Consider the following 24,123-nt stretch of genomic DNA (forward strand, 5'->3'; position numbering starts at 1 on the left):
TCATTATTCATTCACTCCAGTACGAGACCTTGAAGTGAGCTTCAATACTCCCGTCTCATTCACTCCCCCTTTTCTTTGCCCTCAATCAGTCACAAGATTCCATTGTCAATTTCCTGGTTACACGTCTCACTCATTTATTTCCTTTTTGGACCTCCTTTCCTACGTCTGCCCCCTCCCCCTGTCCCACACCTTATCTGTTGTGGTGGTATCATGAGTCTTCCCATCTCCATTCTCTCTGCCCTCCTCCATAGTCTGCATTCTGCCCCGCCTCACTCTTGGTCCAGTGCCTGCAAGAGCATGCCTCCCTCAGCCTCCCACTCATGGCCTTCTGTAGTTTGGCTTCGACTTTGTCTCACTTCCTCATACTTCCTCCCTATATTTAAACAGAGTGGCTATTTCCCATTACTCTAAATATATGTTTTGAGTTCTTGCTCCTAAAACTTCTTTATTTGGTTCTACCAACCAAGGATTTCTCCCTTTCATCATCTGATGCTGACCCATTCTTTCAGAACTCGTCTCACGGCTACCCATTTGACTGGTCACCTCAGTTAACAGTGGCCTTTTTCACTTCCAAACTCGAAGCACATTTACATGGTGTTCTGTGTGTAAACTCAGACTGCAGAGTCAGACTTCTAGGTCCAAATTTTGGTTCTGCCACTTACTAAATATGTGCCCTTGGACAAGTTAGTTAGATTGTCTGCCGCTCAGTTTCTTCATCTGTAAAATAAAGAGCTTAATAGTACCTACCTCATAGAGTTTTCATGAGGATCAAATGAGATGCTATAATACCAGCACATGGTCAATGCTCAGTAAATGTTAGCTATTATTGTCATTTGTTTGGTACTTAAAATGACCTACATTCAGTTGCTAGCTTTTCTGGTAGACGTATAATCCCTTTGTGGCAGAGAGATTTCTGTACTTTCAACAATACTGTGTATGCTATAGGTTTATTACAGAGAGTGGAAAGGGACTTATATCTCTTGAATGAATTCCTTGATTGACTGTGAGGAAGTTGCCATTTCTTCATACTATAGTTTAGCCCCATTGAAATGATCTCATCTGCAAAATGAAAATAATTTATTCTTTATAAACAGCAAAAAAAATCTTATTCAGGGATAAATGAAATGTATGTGTATATAGAAAATCTGAATGTAGTGATTTCATATTTTTTAAATTACTGGTAATCAAATGGGGTTTTGATGTTTAACTTTCTTGGCATGGTTTTTCTTCATAGATATTTTTAATGTAACAGTTTGATAGGTGAATTTAAAAATGCTAAAGGAAACAAAACTTAGTTGTAACATTGGGTATTGGCTTGATCTTCACCAATATTGCTTTCAAATATAAAATTCTTATAAACTTTAAAATGCTTTGGAATGTCTTACAACCTGCAGTCATTTTTAAGTGATTAATTTAATGAGCTTCTGTTATGTTCTAGACATGGTGTTCAGAATAAAAAGTGAACTGGGCATATTTCCTTTTTTGAAATATCTATGTCAGGGATTAGCAATGCTTTCTGTAAAATGCTAGGTTGGTGGTTCTCAACTCGGGCAATCTTGACCCAAGAGAACATTTGGATATGTCTGGAAACACTTTTCAGTTGTGAAAGCTGGAGTGGAGGGGTAGATGAGTGGAGTAAAGGCGTAATAAAGTGGTGGGTATGGATGCTTTTGGCATTTAGTGGGTAGAGGTTAAGGCCATTGTTATATACCTTACAATGCATAGGACAGTCTCTCTTTGACATGGAATTATGTAGCCCCAAATATCAATAGTGCCAAGTTTGAGAAACTCTGGAGCAGATAGTAAATAGTTAATAGTAGTGAAGATTCGGTTTTGCAGGCCATGGGATCTGTGTTATCAATACCAAACTCTGCTTTTTGCATTATTGAACCCATATATAATATGTTAACAAATGATTGTGTCTGTGTTCCAATAAAACTTTATTTACATAATCAGGAAGTATATTGGATTGGGTCCAGGGGCTGTAGTTTGCTAACTCCCTCTCTAGTTGAAATAGCAGGCAAAATCAGATGATTGATTACAGTCTATTACAGTATATGAAGCTACATGATAAAAGTTTTTACAGGTTTACACTGGAGTTTAAATTCAGGCACTTAGCTTGACCTAAGATATTAGAGATGGTTTCTTGAAGGAGGAAGAACATGAGCAGAACTTTTTAAATTTTATTAAGGGTAGGAATTAGGCAAAAGGAACAATTCCAGGGACAGGAAGTAGCATCACCAAAGACATAAAGATGTGAAATAGCCTGGTGAGAGTGGGGAACAAATAATGAAAAAGGAATAGCAGAGCAGTGGCAGCAGTGGTGGTTGTTGTTGTTGGTGGTGGTAGTGGTTATGGTGGTGGTGGTTGTTGTTGCTGTTAGTGATGGTGGTGGTTGTTGTTGCTGTTAGTGGTGGTGGTGGTGGTGATGATAGTAATGGCAGCTAACATGTAATGAGTGCTTTCTGTATGTCTGTTACTCTTCTAAGTATTTTACATGTTCTAACTCTTTTCACAGAAACAGAGCTCAATGTGGCTGGTTGATATAAGATGAGGTTGGGATGTGTGTATGCACCAGAGCTAGGACTTTACTCTGTAGGTGGGTAAAACTAGGCATGAGAAGAGTTGGAAGGACACAATTAGTAAGCCTATTGACTTGGTTGGACTTTGGGGTAAGGGTAGGGAAAGGTCACAGTTTCAGATTTGGGCAACATTAACCCAATATGGAGATAGTGGAGAAGTGGCAGGTTTAATGGAGAAAATGCTACATTTAGTTTTGAGTGTATTGTTTTAGAGGTACTGGCATTATCTGGAGCAGAGGAACAAGTTCAGATAGATGATTGTAGATGTAACCAGAATATAAGGCACAAAGTGAAATTAATTAGAATTGATGAAATCAGGTAACAAAGAAAGCAAATCAAATAAGACAGGGGAGATTTTGAAAAAGAATTCTGAGACTACTGTTAAAGATGGGAGGGATTTAAAAGGAAAAGTTGGAGAGAGAGGAGAAAATTAGGAAAAGTGGTATCATGGAAGCCAAGAAAATTTCTAGGTGGGTGGTGTAGTCAGCGAGGGCTCAGTGCCAAAGAGAGAACCAGTAAGTTGAAATCTGAAAATGCCATTGTAGCTGAGAATTCAGAGGTGGTGGGTAATTTTCTTTTACTTTTGAATTAGAGGCACTTTCTCATTTTGAAATTCAGAGGCAAAAAGGCCAGCAGAAGCAAAGAAACATAAACAGCATCCCTAGGGGAAATTCTAAACTTTTAAAACTGTATTCATTAATAGAGTACATATAAAAAATCTCAGTAAGAAATATTTTGTAGCCTTATTTTGAGTTGCTGTAATTAAAAAATATATATATTTCTTTAGGTAATCTTTCAATAATTCATGTTTTGCAGTTGTACTCTCCTTTCCCCTAATTGATTAGTTCTATCATTAAATTACTGAAGCTGTGGGTGTGAGGGACTCAACATCTATTTGTTATCATAAAATTTAAAAGCCACAGTTGTAGAACAGTGAAGCTTAGGGGATATTTTTATGTGATTAGCAAATGGAATGCAAACTTCATAGATTTAAAACTATAAGATACCAAAGGCTATCTAGAAGACAGTGCCCATTCATTTGAATTCAGTTCAGTATTAGTCATTCATTGAATGCCATGCATTTTTATTAACATTGGTATGACGAGATTTTTTTGCTTTCGAATAGCTTTCCATCTTATCTGTTTTGCATGTTTTTGCACAAAGGATTTACAGCAACTAAGAATATTGTAGATGAGATAAGATTTACATACATGGAGCACTTGAAGAATCTAATCATGAAGAAATGTAACAAAATGCTGCTATCACATGTCAGAGTCAGTGGTACAAGCAATATGTAGTAAAGACTTTTGGGAAGGGAGAATCTAGCATGTATTGGTATGCAGGGGTTATCTCCAACTACCAGTGCAGTCTATATGGTGTTCTTCTCTAGACAGGATTCAACTAAATTGCTCTTAACAGAAGAACAAAAGCAAATAATAAAGAACCACGGGGTAATTCAAGACATCAACGTATTGTTTGCTCCTTGAGGACAGACCGTGTCTTATTTATCTTTATATCACTCCTGAGCCAAGGCACCAGGACTGTCATTTAGTAAGTGCGTAGTCAATGCTGAATTGATTATATTTGGCCATTGGATTAGTCCAGCTGAGGCAGGTTGGACTATGGGCTTTGTGGAAGCTCTCCAAATAATGGTGCTAATGACAAAGAGCATTATGATCCAAGAGAAAATGAGTTGTGAGAGCTCTATCTGTGGATGCCTGGGAGTGAAGATGTCCTTGTAAGTGATGAGACTAACTGTTGGATGTACTATGAATGGGAATTGGCCTTATTCAGTGGGCTCCTCCCTCCCTTATAATATTACTGATTCATATAAACATGCTTCCTATGTGAATGAATGAGCCAATTCTGGCTTAAGATGGACACACAAAAAAGGAGTGGCCAATGCTTCCTCCATAGCAGTTTCTTCCAAAATAAATTTAAGATTAAGAGAAGGCTCATATGAAAAAAATAAAGCAAAATCCACAAAACCGGTTCTCACCTCTCAGGGTTTATCACACTGGCTGTTGCATGGAAATAGTGTTGAGAATGACTGCTCTGTGATTTTTACTAGCTTTTAGTCCCACAGGCAAAAAAGCATTTTAGAAAGAGATTTGCTAAAATTGTGGACTCTGATAACACTGCTACTTGTCAGGTTTTTCTCTAATGAACAGCTTATCAGTAAATGTGCTCAGTGGTTAATTACCACATTAGGGCTCATTGCCATAAATGCCCATTATCCTTATGCAAATTTGGATTTACTGTAGGTTAAATCCTGTGACCTGAAATTTAAGTCTTCTGTCATAAATGAACAGACTTATGTACCAGTCCTGCTGAGATTGGCAGTGACAAAGGACACCAGGAGAAGGGTGCATGAATCAATCCTGGGTGGGTGGGACTCCCCCTTTGGAATGTCTCACAAAGGCTGGTGCAGCTCATTGTGCTGCAGAGGCTGTTTGGTGTTTTTGTTTCGATTTTATTTCATTTTACAGGGTAGCCAGGCAGTCCAAGCAATGGTTCAAATTGGTGTTGATGCCAAAGGTGTCATCGACTGGATAGCATGGGTCATTTTGGGGTTGTAGAACTCAGATAGAGCTGTGCTGTGGTTCCAAGAGACCTGCCAAATTAAAGATGTGGATCCTAAGGCTTCCCAGGCATTTTGGTCAGCCCAGGCTGCTATAATAATTATCATAGTCTGGATGGCATAAACAATAGACCTTTATCTCTTATTATTCTAGAGGCCGAGGAATCCAAGATCAAGGCACCTGCATATTTGTTGTCTAGTCAGGACCTTCTTAATGGTTTAAAGAAAGCCACCTTCTTGCTGTGTCCTCACATGGTAGAAAAAGAGATCACCTCTCTGGTGTCTTTTCCTTTAAGGGCACTAAATACCCCCATGAGGGGTCCACCTTCATGAATCAATTATGTTCCAAAGGTGCCACTGCCAAGTACCATCACACTGAGGGGTTAGGGCTTCAACATAGGAATTTTGGTAGAGATACACATTTAGTTTACAGAATCAGGTGAGTCTGAAGACTTGTAGGAAGGAAGGCTCAATATAAGCAGAATGAGATTCACTGTTGTCTTGGGTCTTTCAAGGGGAATGGAGCCCGAAGCAGTATAAACAGATGAAGCCAGGTCTGTAGCAGGCCTACGTAACAGGGCAGAAATGAGTGTCACAGTGTCCACATGTGCTCCCTGGCTTTGCAGGCCTAATCCCATACTCTTAACCAGAAAGTGGGGCAGAGGTGTCCGCTGGGCCTCTTGTTCCTGTCAGGACTGATTCAGGAAAGAAGGAAGCCCAGGCAGGCCCTGTGCAGCTCTCAAGTTACACTCTGTTGTCTTGAGATTAAAACAAGGCAGGAGCTGGTCTGACAGTCAAAAGCCTCATTTGCTTATAGAAGGGGACTGGTGTTTGGTGTCTAGGGACTTCAAATACTTTTGTAGGCCCTGATTGATTTTTCTGCAAACATTGGGGGGGCTTTCTGGAGCCCTGGAGTCCTGGCTAATATACCCTTCTTCCAGCACAGCGAAATTTGTATAAATAGTGAGAGGCCCTCAGCATCTCGAGAATAGTGAAATCATTACTTCTGTTGTCTCTTGAAATGAATCATTAGTGCTCATAAAGGAAAATAGAGTCTTTCATGCCTAAGGTATACTCCGGGTAATTTTGCTGGGGGATAACATTTCTTACCACAATATGAGTGTTTATGTGGCTGGGGCCAAACATGCTGTGGTTTCAGTGCTTATCCATTAGTAGTGAGTGTGGTGGGTAAAAGTTCTGTAATTGGTCCCAGAACACAAAGAGCCTGACATTTATAAAGTATAAGAGGAAAGGGGGTTGGGAAGGCAGGTGACTTGTCAGCTTTATACCAATGACTTTTAATAATTACAGGTCACATTCGTATGTTTTACTGGAAGTAGAGAAAATGTAGTCCTTTCTGCCTCATCCTCAATTCAGTGTCTTTGTTGAAACTGTCCGTGGGAAGCATTCCTCTATCTTGATAATTTCCCACTACAAAAGAGGAGCAAGTCTTCCTCTGTTTAAGGACAGTACAAATTGTTTCAGAGGCAGTCCTCCGAGAATTATTTAGGCAAAGAAGGGACATGGAGGTAGCAGTGTGTTCTCCTGACAGCAAGTACTCAGTGTAGGATGATGAACAATCAGAGTGGCAGCCAGGTAGGTGGTACCTGGGACAGAGAAGCACTTATTTTATAGAATGTGTCAGATGACATGCAGCTTTGAAGTTCTTTCTTGTCCCCTTGTCTTCTGAACTGACTTAAGGCCTAGGTGAGAGGCAGAATTGAAAAGTATTCTTTTCCTTGAACTTCACTTTCTTCTTCACCACTTGGCCTTCTAAGCATTGGAGATGAGAGATATCCTAAACGAGACTCAACCAGGATCATGTCATATCAACAAAGCATGGGAAGGAAGAAATAAAGGGACAAGAGGAATCTAAAAGCCTCATATACAGAAAGAGCCAAGACATGATTCTCCTGAGAGCCCGTTATATATTAATAGAAAATAGTCAAAGGAAGAGAGGTCCAAGAGTGCCATATGCAGAGACCCAGGATAGTTACTCTTTATTTGTATTTACTAAATTGTCCAAATTTATTTGTATTTATTAAATTGTTGTCCCTGTAAAAGATTTTTGCCTTTGCAGAGTAGTTTCATTGGATCACCAGTGAGTTCATTTTGCTCTAGGCCATTTCAAAGCTTGAGGGTAGGGTAAGAAGTGAAGCTTTGAGCTACCCCTGGGGAAATTATAGGAAAAAAAACATTTTAATTGCCAGTTGATGTAGCTTGGGAGTGGTAGAGTTCCAAAGGATTCTGGCGTCAGAGGAAATAACTGCCCTTGAGTTACTATGTTGTTTTCCAGTTCATGTTTTAAATTTTTATTATATGCATGTATATCTTTAAGCAATGTGTACTACAATTTGAGTGTTTAATTTGAGTGTTTAAAATTTGTATCAATGGAATCTTACTGTACATATCTTTGTATAACTTATTCACATAACATTTCAAAGATTTATCTATATTGGTATTTATCTATATATGATATCTATCTATATCTATCTTTATGTAGATTTTATTTATTCATAGTAACTGCTGTTTAGTGTCCTGTTGTAGGAATACACTTTGTTTCACTTATTTTACCCCTCTAGTGTGACTAGATTTTTATATTGCTCCCAGTTTTTAATATTACAGTAAAGGCTAGAGTAAATACCTTGTGTATGCTTTTTACTCATCTCTGTGTCAGAGTTTATCCAGGACGTGTATCTAGGAGGGCAAAGGGCTGCTGGCCATAAGCTGGGTGTATCTTTTTACTTTATCAGATGATGACAAATTGCTGCCATTAGCATTATGTAAATGTTCCTGTTTCCTTGCATTTTTGACAATATTTGGTACTGCCAGTAATTCAGACAAAATAGAAAAACCAACCCAACAGAGCACAAGCCAGATTTACCCTGTAAGATACATACCCATGGTCTTCTTGAACTTCAAGTTCTCTGTTCTTACAAAGAATCTAGAGACCTCAAGGTACATAAATTACATGTTTCCTACCTCGTTTCCCTCTTGCTCTGCTAAGCCTCAGTAGGAGGCCTTCCATTCCGGTATCAGTTTAGAGCTAGTCTCCTGTTTATCAGCAGAAACTTTTTGTCTTTCCATTTAAAAGTTCTTCCAGTCCTTACAGAATTTTATTGCCCATATCCCAAATCTTATGTGCACTGTCTTTCAAAAATAGCACAGTATGTGAAAGGAACACATTCCAAATCCCTGCACGCAGAACATAAAGCAAAACACAACCAAACCCCCAAGGCAGATATGATTACTGAACAACTGAAAACGAAGGCACCAAAACTGTAATAAAAGGATGTTTTCATGAAAAAACTGTTCCTCAAATATATTCATTGTCTACCAAATCTAGGCTTCCTCCCAGGGGTGTTGATGTGTAGATAGGGAATTGTGTTCTTTCTAGAGTTCAAAATGTGTGATGAACATTTGAGTCTCTCAGATTCGTGGCTTTCAATAGTCACTGTCATGGAAAGTCACAAAGTTATTATGTCTTGTAGTCTTGACAGACCATTTAATTAATCTAATGTATCATTAGTAATAATGTGGACCTTTTCATATGTACTTTCTTATATTTCTACAATGCTTAAAATACTTATTTTGGTTATATGACAAAACCAAAAAACGTTACTGTATAGCTTAATGTGAGACTGAGCTGTACAAAAGAAAATGTTGTTGCCCTTACTTAATCAATCAACTAATTAACTAATTAATTTTAACTTGATGACTTAATTTCAACAGCATGCCAATATATAGAAAACTACTGAAGTTTTCAGGATCAGTACACTGAGATTTTTCTACCAAGAGTGACATCAGTTTTACTTCTTTGTGAATGGAAGTGCAGTGTGGTGCTACAATGGCCTAATAGATAACCAAAGAAGTAGTTTGACAAGGATGGAAACTTTGAGATCATTGACTTATTGGGCTTAAATAAAATTCTTAGAATTTATTGATTAATATATCAAATAACTATGTATTAAGTACTTCTATATGTGAGGTACTGTGCTTAGTGTTGGTGATAAAATTATTATCAGATGGTAGATATCCCAGTCCTTGTCAAGTTCTGAGTTCCAATTTCTATCATCTTTTGGATCAGTGTGTTTTTTAAAGACAAGAGAGTCCATAGCCAAATGGAAGTATTCCTATATCTCTATGTCTTTTATATTTAATGTGAATTGTAACATTAAGAATTACTGGTGTTTGACCTAATCACTTATGTACAATATGTATTCTTTTATTAGGTTCTAGATATTTTGACTGCCAATGTGCTAGGAATAAATTTTCTCATTTTTTGTTTGCACATACTTTTCATTTCTTTTTATCCTCACCCAGGAATATGCTTATTGATTTTAGAGAGAGGGGAAGGGGAAGAAAAATGAAGAGAAACATTGATGTGAGAGACATTGAATCAGTTGGCTCTCAAAAGCACTACAAAAAGGGACCCAAATGTAGGTATTTGCTCTGACCAGGAATCAAACCTGTGACCTTTTGGTTTATAGGACAATGCTCCAAACAACTGAGCCACACTGGCTAGGGCTGTTTTTCACTTGTAAAGCAATACTTTTACTATTATGCAATTCTATCAGTGATAATAGAAGGAGAGTTTGGAAGACATCATGCTGCTTTGACAATGGAGGAAGGAGCTAGGAGCCAAGGAAATGTGAGTACCTCTAGAAGCTGGAAAAGGCAAGGAAAAAATGGATTCTCCCCTGAAGCCTCCAGAAGGAACAAGCCCTGATGATACTGTTACTTTTACCCCAGCCCAGTCCATTTTAAACTTCCAACCTCCATAACTATCAGATAAAAAACATATGATAAAGTTTGAAAATGTATGTAAAATTTTAAAAACCTGACACATCTCTGGCTAGTTGTGGCTCAGTGGATTGAATGCCTTCCTGTGAACCAAAGGGTCACTGGTTTAGTTCCCAGTCAGGGTACATGCCTGAGTTGCAGGCCAAGTCCCCAGTAGGGGGTACTCCAGGGGGAACCACATGTTCATGTTTCTCTCCCTCTCTTCTCCTTCCCTTCCCCTCTCTAAAAATAAAATAAATAAGATCTTTAAAAAAATCATGACACAAATAGCAGAAAAGTCAGGAAGAGGGTAAATGGAGTTACAGGGTTTTAAGGACCTTGAGCTGCCTGAAAAGAGGTAAAAACAGGCTTTAATAAGTAAAATTGTATGAAGAATAAATAAAAATCTATTAATAAAGTTACATTTATAAATAACACTTCCTTTCAAAGGGAAGTTTTGACCATATGGATTCACTGGTGAACTCTTCCAAACATTGAAAGAGTATATTAAGATGTTGGCATTAAACTAGACAATTAGATCAATGGAACAGAGAGTCTAGAAACTGACCCACCCCACACAGACACTTGATTTATATTAAAGGTGATTCTTTATAACAGAGGGGAATGTAAAATCTTTTCAATAGATGGTTCTTGATCAATTGGGTAACTTTTTGGAAAAAAAATACTGACTTCTGCCTGTGCCATACATATAGACCATCTCCAGGTGAATTGTCCATCAAATTGTAAAAGGCAAAATAATAAAACCTATAAAAGAAAATATAAATGAATATCTTCATGGAAAAAATTTTCAAACATATTACAAAAATACTAACCATGAAAAAAAAGGCTGAGGAACTGAAACTGTATTATAATTAAAAATGTTAAAGAACACCACCATCAACAAAGTAAGAAGTACATTCCAGAGTGAGAGGAGATATTTGTAATGCATATAAACCATAACAACCTCTAATCCCGAATATGTTAAGAACCCTTACAAATTAATTAGCAAAAAAAATCAGTGATTTAAAAAACCTGGACAAGAGATGTAAACAGGCACTTTATAAAGGAGTATATCCAGATGACGAATAAGCATACAAAAAGGTGCTCATTAAAATACAATATTTGATTTAGAATGGAAGGGCAGATAAAGTGCTAACTAGATAAAGTAAAGTTAAAGGAGTTCATCACCACCAAGCCCTTATTATATGAAATGTTAAAGGGAATTATCTAATAAATTGAAGATCAAAAACTATGAACAATAAAAATGACAACAAACTCATAACTATCAACAACTGAACATAAAAAACAAAAACAAAAACTAAGCAAACAACTAGAACAGGAACAGAATTACAGAAATGGAGATCCCATGGAGGGTCATTGGTGGGGAAGGGGTGGGGAGAATGGGGGAGAATGGTGCAGGGAATAAGAAGCAAAATTGGTATGCATAAAATATTCAGGGAGAGGTTAAGAATAGTATAGAAAATAGAGAAGCCAAAGAACTTATGTGTACAACCTATAGACATGAACTAAGGGGGGGAATGCTGGAGGGTTGGGGAGTGCAGGGCAGAGGAGGGATAAAAGGAAAAAAATTGGGAAAACTATAATATCATAATCAGTAAAATATACTTAAAAACACAATGCTTAGTATCATTGTGTACTCAGTGCATGGCTATATCAAAAAGTCTGACAAAATTGTGTTGGACAGGATGAGAGACCACTGAAACTCTCGTACATTGGGATTGGTACAAGAATTTTGTGAAAATTGGTACAAGTATTTTGGAAAATATTTTGACAATATCTACTAAAGCTGATTATGCATCCTCTGTGATGCAGCCAATCCAGGCCTAGGTATATGCCAACAGAAATGCATTCATATGCACATTATAATGTGCATGCAAAAATGTTGCTAAACACACTAAAATAGTTCCAGACTGGAAGCAACCCAAAAGGCCATGGACGATAGAATAAATACTGTGTTATATTCACAAAATGCAATGTTATATAACAATAAAAATGAATGCATTATGTACAACACAGATAAATCTCACAAACATGATATTGAGTAAAACAAGCCAGACACAGAAAAGTATATATTATATTTTTCCTTTTATATGAAGTTTAAAACAGGCAGAACTATTCTATGGTGTTATAAGTCACTTATCTCTGACGAAGATTGGGTTGAGTGAAGGTCGAGGGAGGCTTCTTGGGTGATGTTATTTTATTTCTTGGTCTGGCTGGTGAGTATATGAGGATGATCACTCTGAAAATTACTCAAGCTGTTCATCTTTGATTTGTGCATTTTTGTGAATTGATGTTTTCATTAAAGAGTTTTTGAAACTATTATATTAGCCAAGAAGAAGGAAAAATGTATTTTACTTCGAGAAGGCTTGAAGTAAATTTGAAAATTGATCATGATTTTGCTAGACAGAAGAGATAGGGGAAAATATTTCATTAAAGGAACAGTCTAAGCCAACTACACAGATGTGGGAGCAATTTTTTTTTTTTTTACTTTCTGTAAACAAGTATTTGAGTGTGTGTAGAAAACATGGGGAGGTATGGAGAGAAGGGTAGGAGATTAGGCTAAAGATTAGATTGGATCCTGTTCATAGAGTGTCAAAATACCACAACAAAAAAAGAATGATAGATTCTTTTTTAAAATTTATTTTTAATTAAATTTTTTATAAGGGGAAAAACAGATTTTCAAATTTTTGGAAATAGTTTTCAGAAAAAAAATAAAATGGCATGGACATGTACAGAGAAAAGTCATTGACCAAACCATGAACTCTTAGAAAAGGAAGGGCTTTTGCTGTATTTGAGTCCCTGTCCTTCTGAAAGGAGGAATCACTCCTAAAAGAGAGATAACAGGTTCTTGATCAGATACTTTAATGTGGAATTTTGGAATGGACTGTATTTGGAATACCACCAGACAGACTGGTTTTGCCAATTGAATTCTGAATTTGGAATTTGATCCCCCTTTTCCTGTGACTGCCTTCCCTCCCCAGTTTGTGCATGAATACAGAGCATTCTGTCTTAGTTTATTTTTAAAAATATTTTACTCATTAATTTTTAGACAGAGGGGAAGAGAAGGAGAAAGAAAAGGAGAAGAACAGAAATGTGTGGTTGCCTTTTGCCTGTCTCCTACTCAGGGCAACCCAGGCATGTTCCCTGACTGGGAATTGAACCAGTGACCCTTTGGTTTGCAAGCTGGAGCTCGATCCACTGAGCCACACAGCCAGGCAGTCTTATTTTTAATTAGTTCCTTGATCTATAGCAACCCAAAGTGGAGTAGTTTGGTTTTATCCGGTTGTGCCAATGGCTCCTTTGTTGTAGCTGTTGCCTGTTGCTGTCCCCCTCCTTTAAATGTCACTAAGTGACTTCCAGAGGTTTAAGGGGACCTCAGTTCCTGAGATGGCTGCTTCACCTTCTGGAATCAGCTTGTCCATAATCCAGGGTACCCTTAACTGATACCCTAGTATTTCAAGTTGGTATGCAATGGCCAGGAAGAGACCATTAACACACTTCATTTAATTTCTGAGTTAATTACCCAGGGATAAAAGTATTACCATAAACACAGTGACTACACAGGGAAGGAGCAGTTGTAATGTTTCTCAACACAGCTTCACTTGGCACCCAGGGTCCTTCAAAGCAGTGAGCAGCTGCAAGAGACACCATTCATTTGGGGTTGAGTCCTCCCAAATCTTTCTGGAAAGCTCAATTCTTATGACCCTGCCTTATGTGATTGGGCTTTATGTCACATTTTGAAAGAATTGACATTGATTAACTCTGTGTGCACATGTGAAGAAATGTTTTCAAATACTGGACTGTGTCAGCTCCTGTTCCAGATGTGGCATTGCAAGGCCACATCCTCATCTGGATGGAGAATCAGCATTCACATGCTGAAGTCCTGGAAAAGTAGCTTTGCTTCTACCTTGGCTTTGCTTTAGAAAACTATTCGCCATATGGACACAAGTACTATAAGAGAAAGAAAATAGAAATAAGCAGGACTTGAAACTTTTTTTTCCTGAATCTTTACAACAAGAGCCTCCCCTAGTTTCGGTTTTCAAAATCAGTGAGATATTTAAGGTCAGCTGTTTGCAAATTGTTTGTGGAGACCTCAGGTTCCTTGATAATGACAGAAGAGGAAACTTCTTTTTTTCCTTTGGTCCTAAATCATTTCCAAATACTGACATTTCAGTGAGGATTAGACTTGGCTTATTTCATTAGTGCTTTCAACTTAAAGAAAAGTGACTAAACCTTCCAAAACAGCAACAATTCGTAAGAATTGTTTGTGGAGAAATGGGTGTCCTGCTTAATGTCCCATTCCCATCTCGTGTGTGTCCTGTCATCAGTGATGGAGACAGGAAGCCACTCTGGTGAAAGGTGTGTGGGCGATCAGGACATGTGTTTCCCCTCAATTCATGATTGATAACCCTTTGTTGGTTCATTGCAATACTGGAATTGGGTGGGACGTGCCAAAACCCATGGACTGGTTGTCCATGCTCTGCGAATTCTGCTCCTATTGTCTGTTCTTCCACTGCCCCATTCAGTTCGCCTGAGCCATGGAGGAGAGAGAGCCTGCCTGCATCACAGAGTGTCCACAGCAGGATGGCTGGTGCTAGGGCAGGAGACAAGCAGGTGCTCGCACTGAGGGAAACAGGCAAGGACCCTAAAGAGTGGGACAATTTGATGGTCACTGGGATGTTTGAGCCTGGGCCTTAGTAAGTGGCTGCCAGTACTCCAGTGCAGTTATCTCAGCTACAAGACTGACCCTCAATTTCAGCTAGTGATAATAACAATGAAGAAGAATTAGAGATAGTAGTCAACAATGAATTGATCACTTCTTATGTACTAAGCAGCATGCTAAGTGATTACATAATGCATTCATTTAGGCCTCACACTAACTCTAAGAGATAGATATACTGTCAATGAGGAGGGAAAAAAGGAAACCAAAGCACAAAGTTTGTTTGCTCAAGGCCATACAGCTAGTTGAGGGTTGGAACTGGGATTTAAATTCACCCAGCCCGGTTCTAGAGCCCATATTGTTAACCATTATGCTCTATTTCCTCACTAGCTGTTTATCAGGAATTGTCAGAAAGTGAGAAATTGTTTTGCAGACTCACAAAAACTCACTAATACCTTTGTAATGTATCAGGATGCTAACATAGTAAATCATCATGGAGGAAAATCATTCCAGAACTTTGATGCTCAATGTGGTAAGTAGCCACAAGCTACATCTGACTACCAAACTCCTGAAATGGGCCTGGTCACAGCCTAGGTGTGCTGTAAGTGTAAAATACACATGGGATTGTGAACACTTAGTAAGAAAACAAAGTAACACGGCCGATAATTTGTTGATTATATGTTGCAATGTCAAAAATTGAATATGTTAGATTAGATAAAATATATTAAAATTAATGTCTTTCTTTTTACTTTTTACAAAAATTTGGCTACTAGGAAATTTTAAATTGCATGTGACTTTCATTATATTTCTATTGGGCACCACTGCTCTATAGACTGAAAGAAAACATGAACAATCTAGTGTACTTCTTTCTTCATACCTGTGAAACTCAGTCATTCACCTGGATTAGCTTGTGGTCAGCTTGAGAAAGTTTCTCCATCATTTGAGTTATGACTTCAGAGCAAGAGGTACTGGTCCATTTTGGGGGAATATTTCATTTAGAACGCATTGAACCATTGTTATTCCAATGGAGTAATCCCAGCATAATAAAGAAAGGCAGGCTAAGCAAACAAGTAAATGCAGATATGTATATATTGACAGGTGGCTGGGATTCAGACAGATAAAGTCTCTGCAGAATGCACCATATTAGTGACAGTGAACATATTCTAAGAGAGTGGAGGACACTTAAGAGTAATTAAGGTCTCTGGGGGACAAGTTGTAGAGAATCTTGGACTTTAGGGAAGGGAGTACTTTTAGACTGACAAAACCTTACTTCCCAAGTGTCCTTGTAGAATTCTTTACTGACCAGCAGAATATTTTGTCATGATTGGCTTCATAATTTATAATGTACTAAAATTTCCAAATTTTCTATTTATTTTATATTAATGAGACCTTAGAGGAATGATTACCTAGTGAAAATTAGAGAGATACCTTAATCATACTACCATGATTTATATAAATACTTTCTAAGGATGGTTTACTTGGAGAACACCCAAAATGGATAATGGCCTCCACTCAACAATAATTCTCTCTCTCTCTCTCTTTTTTTTTTGACTTGGGATCTTGTCTTCTTCCTGACCCTTTGTACTTTGCCTTGTTTGGGGACTTCTTTTCACTGTATTAACCATACTGATCCTGAAGTTGGAAGATCTTAGAAGGGAGCCAGGATCTAACAGCCAGGGTCCGTGGATTCTGGGCGAGTGTTATAATCAGGCTCTATATGTGAGGAGTAAGGAGGACTTTAGAGGGTGGCACAGTAGACTACTCACTGTCCATATGGAGTTCATGTTCTAAAATAGGCACATAAGATGAAAAAAATGCTTATATTTGACTTTGTCCTTGGCAAGGCTTTAAGCCACTTCTAAAAGTCCCTGACCCTTGAAAGCACCCAAAATGAGATATTATCATTGATATCACTTTGTATTTCTGCTGAGGCATCTATTTTCAGGAGATATGAAGGCTGGGTCTACTTGGAATAAGGCAAAGGGTTAGGTGGTGAGTAGGTGATTCACTCCGTCTCCTTCCCCCTTCAGTTTGGACAGCTGAATCTGTGGAAGTTGTACATAAATATGATGCAGCTCCACTGTACTGTTTATTTTGCTATGGGTAAATTGGCTTGTACTCTGCTTGATATATTTCAGGCTCATTAATTCACTCTCTGTACTGAATATATAAAGGCGAAAGTGAAAAGGCAGTTAAGGCATGGCTTTTTTATTGAAGAATTCTAACTCTGGTCAGGGAAATAGCCAAGTAAATGCATGGTTATGATACCATTTGAAAAGTGCCTTAATGAGGCCTGGACTTGGTGCCTCAGCACCACATAGATGGGGCCAGAAAAACCACCTGGGTGTCAGCAAAGGGTTAGGGTGTGTTTTTCTTCACAATTTAACTTATTGAATTCAGAAGAACAAAAGCTACAATTCCTATCAGTAGAAAATAAGATAACTTTATTTCATAGATATTTTAGTCGGTAATAATCTCTTTTTTGCTGCCTCAGGATGTTTCAATATAAACAGACTTACCCTTTAAATAGGAAGGACAAAACATCAATTATAAACAAAATGGAAGATTACCATATTGAGGTCATACCATATAGCCAAATACCAAGAAAGTTAAATAGTTTTAATCGAAACTTAGCAAGAGTAATTTCTCATTTCATTAACCAGTGAAAATATCCTTTATACAAACTCTTATTTACAATAGGAAACATATATGAATGGTGAGTACTTAGCAAATAGGTCTTCATGGTTGCACTTTAAATGCCTTCATGACTTAACAATGGAAAGATTTTTCTAAACAGTTCTGCTCTTCAATAGAACTTAATGAAATATTTAAATTCTTCCGTGGATCAATCATGCAATAAGTGATGAAAAACACCTTACCTACTTAACCTAGGTTAGTAGTATATTAGCTAAAATATAACTTGGTCACTTCTGCACATTTGAGACTGTTAATAAAAAAAATTGCAGGCCTTTGCTCATTTCAGTTGGGTAAAACAGACATATTTCTGAGGCGATGGAAAGTAGTACAGTTGGCCATCAAACGCTTTCTCCCAAGGACTCTGGCCTTGCAGAGCCCAGTCTTCTTTTGACCTTAGGACTTTAATATGTCCCCCACCCCTGCATGGGACATACACGCAACTGCCACTGGTCTGGAAGTGATTTGAATGGCTAGAAAAAACATTTTATTATAACATTTATTTCTACTTAATTTCCTCCAGTTATTAAAGAGTTTTTGTGTAAGATAAAATGACAAACACATTTAACCAGGGCTTATGGTAGTTGTAACGTGAACGGACTCAATTTTGTTTTCTTTGTTATTTTTTGTTGGTCGGTTTAGAAAAGTAGGCCAAAATTCTCAAAAAAGCAATCAACAGTTCTATGGAAAATGTAAATGATACTGAGGCCATTAGTAATTTTGTAAAATACAGTGTACCAAGGGTAGAGTAGAAATAAGAAAATCATTTAAAATACATTTCAATTTCATTTGAAAGTATAAAAGGTTAAATTTCTCTGAGTCTTAGCAACAATGATATTTAAAAAAGAAAAATTTAAAAACTGTGTAAACATTGATTTCTTTAATTTAGTGTTGTATATTTTTTCCTTGTTATATTGGAAAATTATCAATGAAATTTTTTTTTAAATTTCAGGAATTCAAACAATATTCATTAAATTACTGGGTAAAATTCCAATAATAATCTAAATTTAAAAGCCAATAAACACAGAATAAAATTCAACTGCATTTGTGCTTGAACAGCAAAAAACAAATGTAAAACATAAAACACAAAAAATAGCATTGTATGATAGTAAATTAAGTGTTTTAGGCTATGTAAGCATGTTAAGTAAACATGTTTTCCCTGCTTTTATTTTTATGCATTGCATGTGAATGCAGAGATTTAAAACTGCTTTGAATTAAAAAAAGATCAAAACCTTTCTTTTATACTTTCTTCTGTAGTGCTTTGTTGCTTGATTTTTAATGCAGTTTTTGAGGAAGATGTTTCATATATGTTGTACATATGCTGATGCTAGCTTGATCAAAGTCATCTACAAAAAAAGTGCCTCTCATTTTTCAACAGAGTATATAAATATAAAACCTGTCAAGGTGGAAGCTCTCTGGAATTTCTTAAAATATTGGAGAGTACAGCATGGCAAAAGAAAGCATTGTTTAAGTATTCTATAATATATGGTGTTCTTAGTGTAAGTGGAGTGCACCTTATCTATACACACACCAAATAGTTCAGAAGCAGGGGAAGTAAACAAAAGCACCAGTTCTTTAAATTGCACTTGATCATGTAGATGAGCAGTTCTCTGTGACAGTTCATTCATCCTGTTCCATGGAAGTAGCACTGGTGCCAACAGGTCCTGTCTGACCCAGTCATAGTTCCTTATTGAGATCAAGCCCAGTTTGTTTCATCTGTCATTTCTTGAAGTAGCATATTCACTTGGTTTTGTGGTATTGTTAGGTTTTCTGTACTATGCATTGTGTTTTTCATTGCTGTATTTGAATGTCTAACATTTGGAATTGGTGTTCAAAGTTATCCATCAGGACGGAAATCTTTTCAAGGTTCATATTCCTCAATGTAGTATGCATAGACTTAACTACAACTGCCACGAACTTGGTTACCTTGCCCCTTGTTATTGCAGTTTGAACTCTGGCTGCTGCAGCATCAACCCTAGCAGTCATTCTCAAGAAATTAATTGTTCGGTTCCTCTGGCAGATTGCATTTTCAGCATGTATTCTTGCAACCTCTGTATTGCCTTTCTGAATGGACTCTTCAACCTTGGCCTTTTCAGCCTTTTCTTTATCATGTTTCTTGGCATTCCTATTAAGGTCTTTTGCAGCAAACTTCAAGTTAAATAGGTGTTTCTCCACATTCAACATGGTCTCATGCCTTTTCTTGGGAGGCAACAGCCCAGGGCAGTGGTGCAGGTTTGATGTGCGGGCACTCAGAGTTCCATCTTAGTCCTGACCTGTGGTTGGCTGGGCATCTAGGTTGGCCCCAGAATATTCTTTTTAAAACATAAGAGGAACATACACACTTCTCTGCTAAAAACCCTCCAGGGACTTTCCATCTTGCTCAGAAGCAGAGCTCAAGTTTTTACGAGGCTTAAGCGACCTTATAGGATCTGGCCCCTGCCACCTCTCTCACCTCTCTGCCCTCATCTCCAGTATGCTCCTCATTCCCCCTGATCCAGTTACATCAGCCTCCTCGATGTGCTTTGAATATGTCATTCACTTAACTGCTCAGGACTTAGGTAATTGCTGTCTGTCTGCCTGTAATTCTCTTTCCCCAAATTTCTATACATGGCTTGTTCCACAATGCTTTCAAGTCCTTGCTGAAATGTCATGTATTTGATAGCCCTTCCCTAGCTAGCCTGAATAAATAATAACAAGTTTCCACCTTATTCTAGCATTCCTGATCCCTTTTAGCTAGCTTTGGATAGTTCCTGGCATTAGTATTACTCAATAAATGTTTGTTAAATGAATAGTTTATTTTTCTTCTCTTACATGGTTTCCACATATATTGACCTAATAAGCTAATGGATAAATGAATGATGAGTATATTCTGTGGTACCAGAAGAAGCCATTATTTCCCAATGGACTATATTTCCGGAATGACTTTACAGTTCTTATTGGGACAAAAGACCTAGTCAGAACTTGTCAGGAACTTTTGGATTCTGCCAAGATAATATCTCACTCACAAATGGAAAGGGCCAGTAGTCATCTGCAATAATGAAAAACAGGGATAGAGGTTGGGGAGACAGAGTAAGAGAGGGCTGGGCTGGCCAAAAGAGCCTTCCTCATGTTGAGAAAGCTGATTGATAATACCTGGTTAGCTTTTAGATTAAAAATGTGCCCTGGTTGCTGTGGCTCAGTGAATTGAGTGCTGGCCTGTGAACCAAAGAGTCACTGGTTCAGTTCACCATCAGGGCACATGTCTGGGTTGTGGGCCAGGTCCCCAGTAGGAGGTGTGTGAAAGGCAACCACACATTTATGTTTCTCTCCCTCTCTTTCTCCACCCCTCTCTCTAAAAGATATATAAATAAAATCTTTTTAAAAATGTGGGTGCATGTGCTTTTATTTGTGTATATTGTATGTATATACATTTTTTGTATATGTAAGTATAAATACATATCATGTAAAGAATCAGTAAATGAGCAGATAAAAAAACTGTGGTACATTTACACAATGGAATACTATGCAGCAGAAAGAAAGAAGGAACTCCTACCCTTCATGACAGCATGAATGGAACTAGAGAGTATTTATGCTAAGTGAAATAAGCCAGGCAGTGAAAGACAAATACCATATGATCTAACCTACAGGTGGAACCCAATCAATAAAACAAACCAGCAAGCAAAATAGAACCAGAGACATGGAAATAAAGAACAAACTGACAGTGATCAGAGAGGTGGGGGAGGGGGATAACAGGGGAAAGAAAGGGAAGGGTCAAGTCAAGGAACATGTGTAAAGGACCCATGGACAATGACAACAGCAGGGGGAGGACTTAATGTGGGAGGTGGGGGCTGGGTAGGGCAGGGGAGAGTAATGGGGGAAAAATGGGGACAACCATAATTGAACAACAATAACATTTTTTTAAAGAATCAAAATAAAAAATCCCCAAAGTCTAAAGATTTGAACATCGCAAAGGACCCTGAAGGCTCAGCAGAACCCTTGCTGCTTAGAGAACGAGAAACATGGGGCAGGTTAGCAGAATTTCTCTAGTTCACTCCTAGCTCCCTGGGCATTACTTTATGCTGTGGTTAACCACACATCACTGAATAACAGCAAAAGTCCTGGATTTCATATAGCTTACCATCTGGTAGATGAAAACAAAGAACAATTTAATAAATCTAAACTATAAGTGGTGGTATAGTATCTGTGAGGAGAGGAAATGAAATAAAGTATGATGAAGGAGCAGAAGATAATGGAGATCCATTATAGAGAGTTGAGTTGGTAGGCAGCTGAGGCTTGCTCAACAAAAAGTTTAAGGACCCCCAGAGGCAAAGACCTGAGGAAGAGGTGTTTGTTGAATTCAAGTGCTTTTAAAAAATGAATTCAGAGAGACGAAAGTTTTGCAGAGCCTTTAAGCCATGTGATTTTGTATGGGCAGGAGTCTAATTTAAAGTGGATTGAGGAGAGAGTGATAAGTGTGGAACTGATGAAAGACAACTTTTGAAAGAGTTTTTCTGTAATCAGAGTAGTCAGATGGGGATGGTAATGAGATGGAACACAGCATCAAGAAGATGGGATGTTGAGGGGTAAGATTGTGGGCAAGATGACAATTTTGTCTTTTAAAATATTTTGACTTAAGAGAAAGGAAGTCAAATGAAAAATACTCAGCTATTGGTTGGATATATGAGTCTGGGCATAGAGAAGAACCACATCTGGCTTAAACATTTAGGACCCCTCTGCATGGAGAAAAAGACTTGGAACTGGGAATGTGATGAGCTCTGATTGGAAAAGTACAGAGAATAAAGAATGGAGAGGTCAAGGTTGAGCCTTAGGGAACACATACATTAATAAAATGAAGAAAAAAGAGTAGCTAGTTAAGAAATGGAAGAAGATAGGTTGAATAGATTATATGTCATAGAAATCAAAGAGAGTTTCAAAATCTTTTCAAGAGGTTTTTTTTCAAGTTCTGTATTATCATAAATATTTACTCTACTTTTTATACTTTCAGGCCAAATTTGAAGTAGACTCTATTATAGTTGATTGAATATATAGCCCAAGAATGGTAGAACACTTGGGATAATGTCTTTTTATTTCCAATAAATGGGATTGATGCTCTTCTATTCTTTCCGCTATTGTTTTCTATCCTTACTTTGAAAATTCTGTGAAGGTGATTTAAAGTGGAGTTATCATCAGTGTCACAGTCATCACTGTCTTTTTCTTCTCCTCTTCTTCTTGTTCCTCTTCCATCCTTATCACCATCGTCATCATCAAAACAATCATCACTACTAGACCCCATTAAATTAGTTATTTTTGTAATTTAATCATTTGGTTAGAATTCCTGAGGGGCATGCATGCTAGTATACAAGGATATATTTACAGCAGTTTTGGTTATATATTGAGTACTTATTGAGTGTTTAATTTAAAGATGGATATGATTCCTGTCCTGTGTTTTTTAGTTTAATTTCTTAGAAAAAATCATAGAGAATCAGGAGGGGAAAGAAATATTCAGAAGGATTGAAAGAGATTAAGACTACAAATACATGGTGTCACTAGAATAATTTGGCAGATGCTTCTTCTCTATGCAGGTTAATTAGCTGTAAAAAGCATATGTAGATGAATAGCCTTGGAATATGGATGCAGGGTAATGTGGTGACTATATATATCTTATTACCAGGTGGAATAAAATTGGACTGTCTCCTCCTTTCGGGTAGAAACAATGTGGTCTTATGATACTTCTCTGGAGTATAATTTGGCTCGTTTTCAGTTCTTGTGGTCTGTTGACTTCCTTGGTCCACACCCCTGCTTCCCTCTCCTGCCCTTCCTTCTCTCTCCTGATTCCTCCCTCCCTCCCTCCATCCTCTCCAGCTTTCTCACTTCTCCTACTGAATTTCTTTTATCACTGACTTGACATCTACTAGTTGCCTAAACCAAAGACTTGGAAGTCATTATTTCCCTCTTTTCCTTAAGCATTCCTCTAAGACCCATTTTTCCCCTAAGGCATGTTGACTTGACTTATGTTTTTCCCTTTGCCACTGTCTTAGTTTACTTGTACATTCTTTTCTGGATTTATTCCTGCATAAACATGTGGGAAAGTTTATTATTCACGTTTTGAACCACAGACCAAGACTAGGACAGCAGTGTGAAGAATAGATAGAATGAGGGAGACATTGGATTTGGAGTTAAGACTAGTTAGAAAGCTATATTGCACTAGTTCTTGTGAGACTTAATCCAGAGTCAACTCTCCATAGCAGAACTGGACATTCTGCATTGAGAATTCACTACATATTCCTCTTCTGACTTCACCCCACATATATGTATGCTTACATGTATAACATCTTTACTGAAAGGTAAGCTCCATAAGGTAGGGGCCACATCATTCATTATAGAACCTAATAGTTGTAAATTCTCTATGGTTGCTTATGGATGATTAAATAAAAATGGAAGCCTAAATAGTACAATGATAGCAGGTACAGAGCAGAAAAAATGATTATAATAAAAGACTTGTTTGGTATTTAATAAAATATGCTTGATAAGAAATTGATACTATAGCAATGTGGAGGGAAGGATCAGATATATCTATAAAAATTTAAACTTGGGTGACCATTAACAGAAATAAAGAAGTCAAGTGAAGGAACTGGTGAGTTTGCTTTTAGACAGGTTGATTTTAAGGGTCTTCAGAGAATTTTAATTTTAGACAGATAAACTGTTCCAGCAGACAATCCAGATCTGGGGCCTGAAGCTTTGGAGAGCATTTAGGGTAAGAAGTGCCAGTCATTGAAATTAGCAGCTGAGATACAGTAGTAACAAAGAGAAAAAGAGCCTTCATC

At 37.6% G+C, this 24,123-nt stretch overlaps 1 protein-coding gene and 1 pseudogene across 1 annotated transcript in view; one reads left to right on the forward strand and one right to left on the reverse strand.

Moving 5' to 3' along the window:
• The window catches only part of NRXN3 (neurexin 3), a 1,496,747-nt gene that overhangs the window by 445,360 nt on the left and 1,027,264 nt on the right, over positions 1-24,123 (forward strand). The window lies entirely within an intron of this gene.
• Positions 14,530-19,504, reverse strand: LOC119059081 (charged multivesicular body protein 1B2-like; annotated as a pseudogene).

This window comes from Artibeus jamaicensis, unplaced genomic scaffold (assembly GCF_021234435.1).
Source record: "Artibeus jamaicensis isolate MK-2021 breed Jamaican fruit bat unplaced genomic scaffold, CSHL_Jam_final contig_851, whole genome shotgun sequence".
NCBI classification, from domain to species: domain Eukaryota; kingdom Metazoa; phylum Chordata; class Mammalia; order Chiroptera; family Phyllostomidae; genus Artibeus; species Artibeus jamaicensis.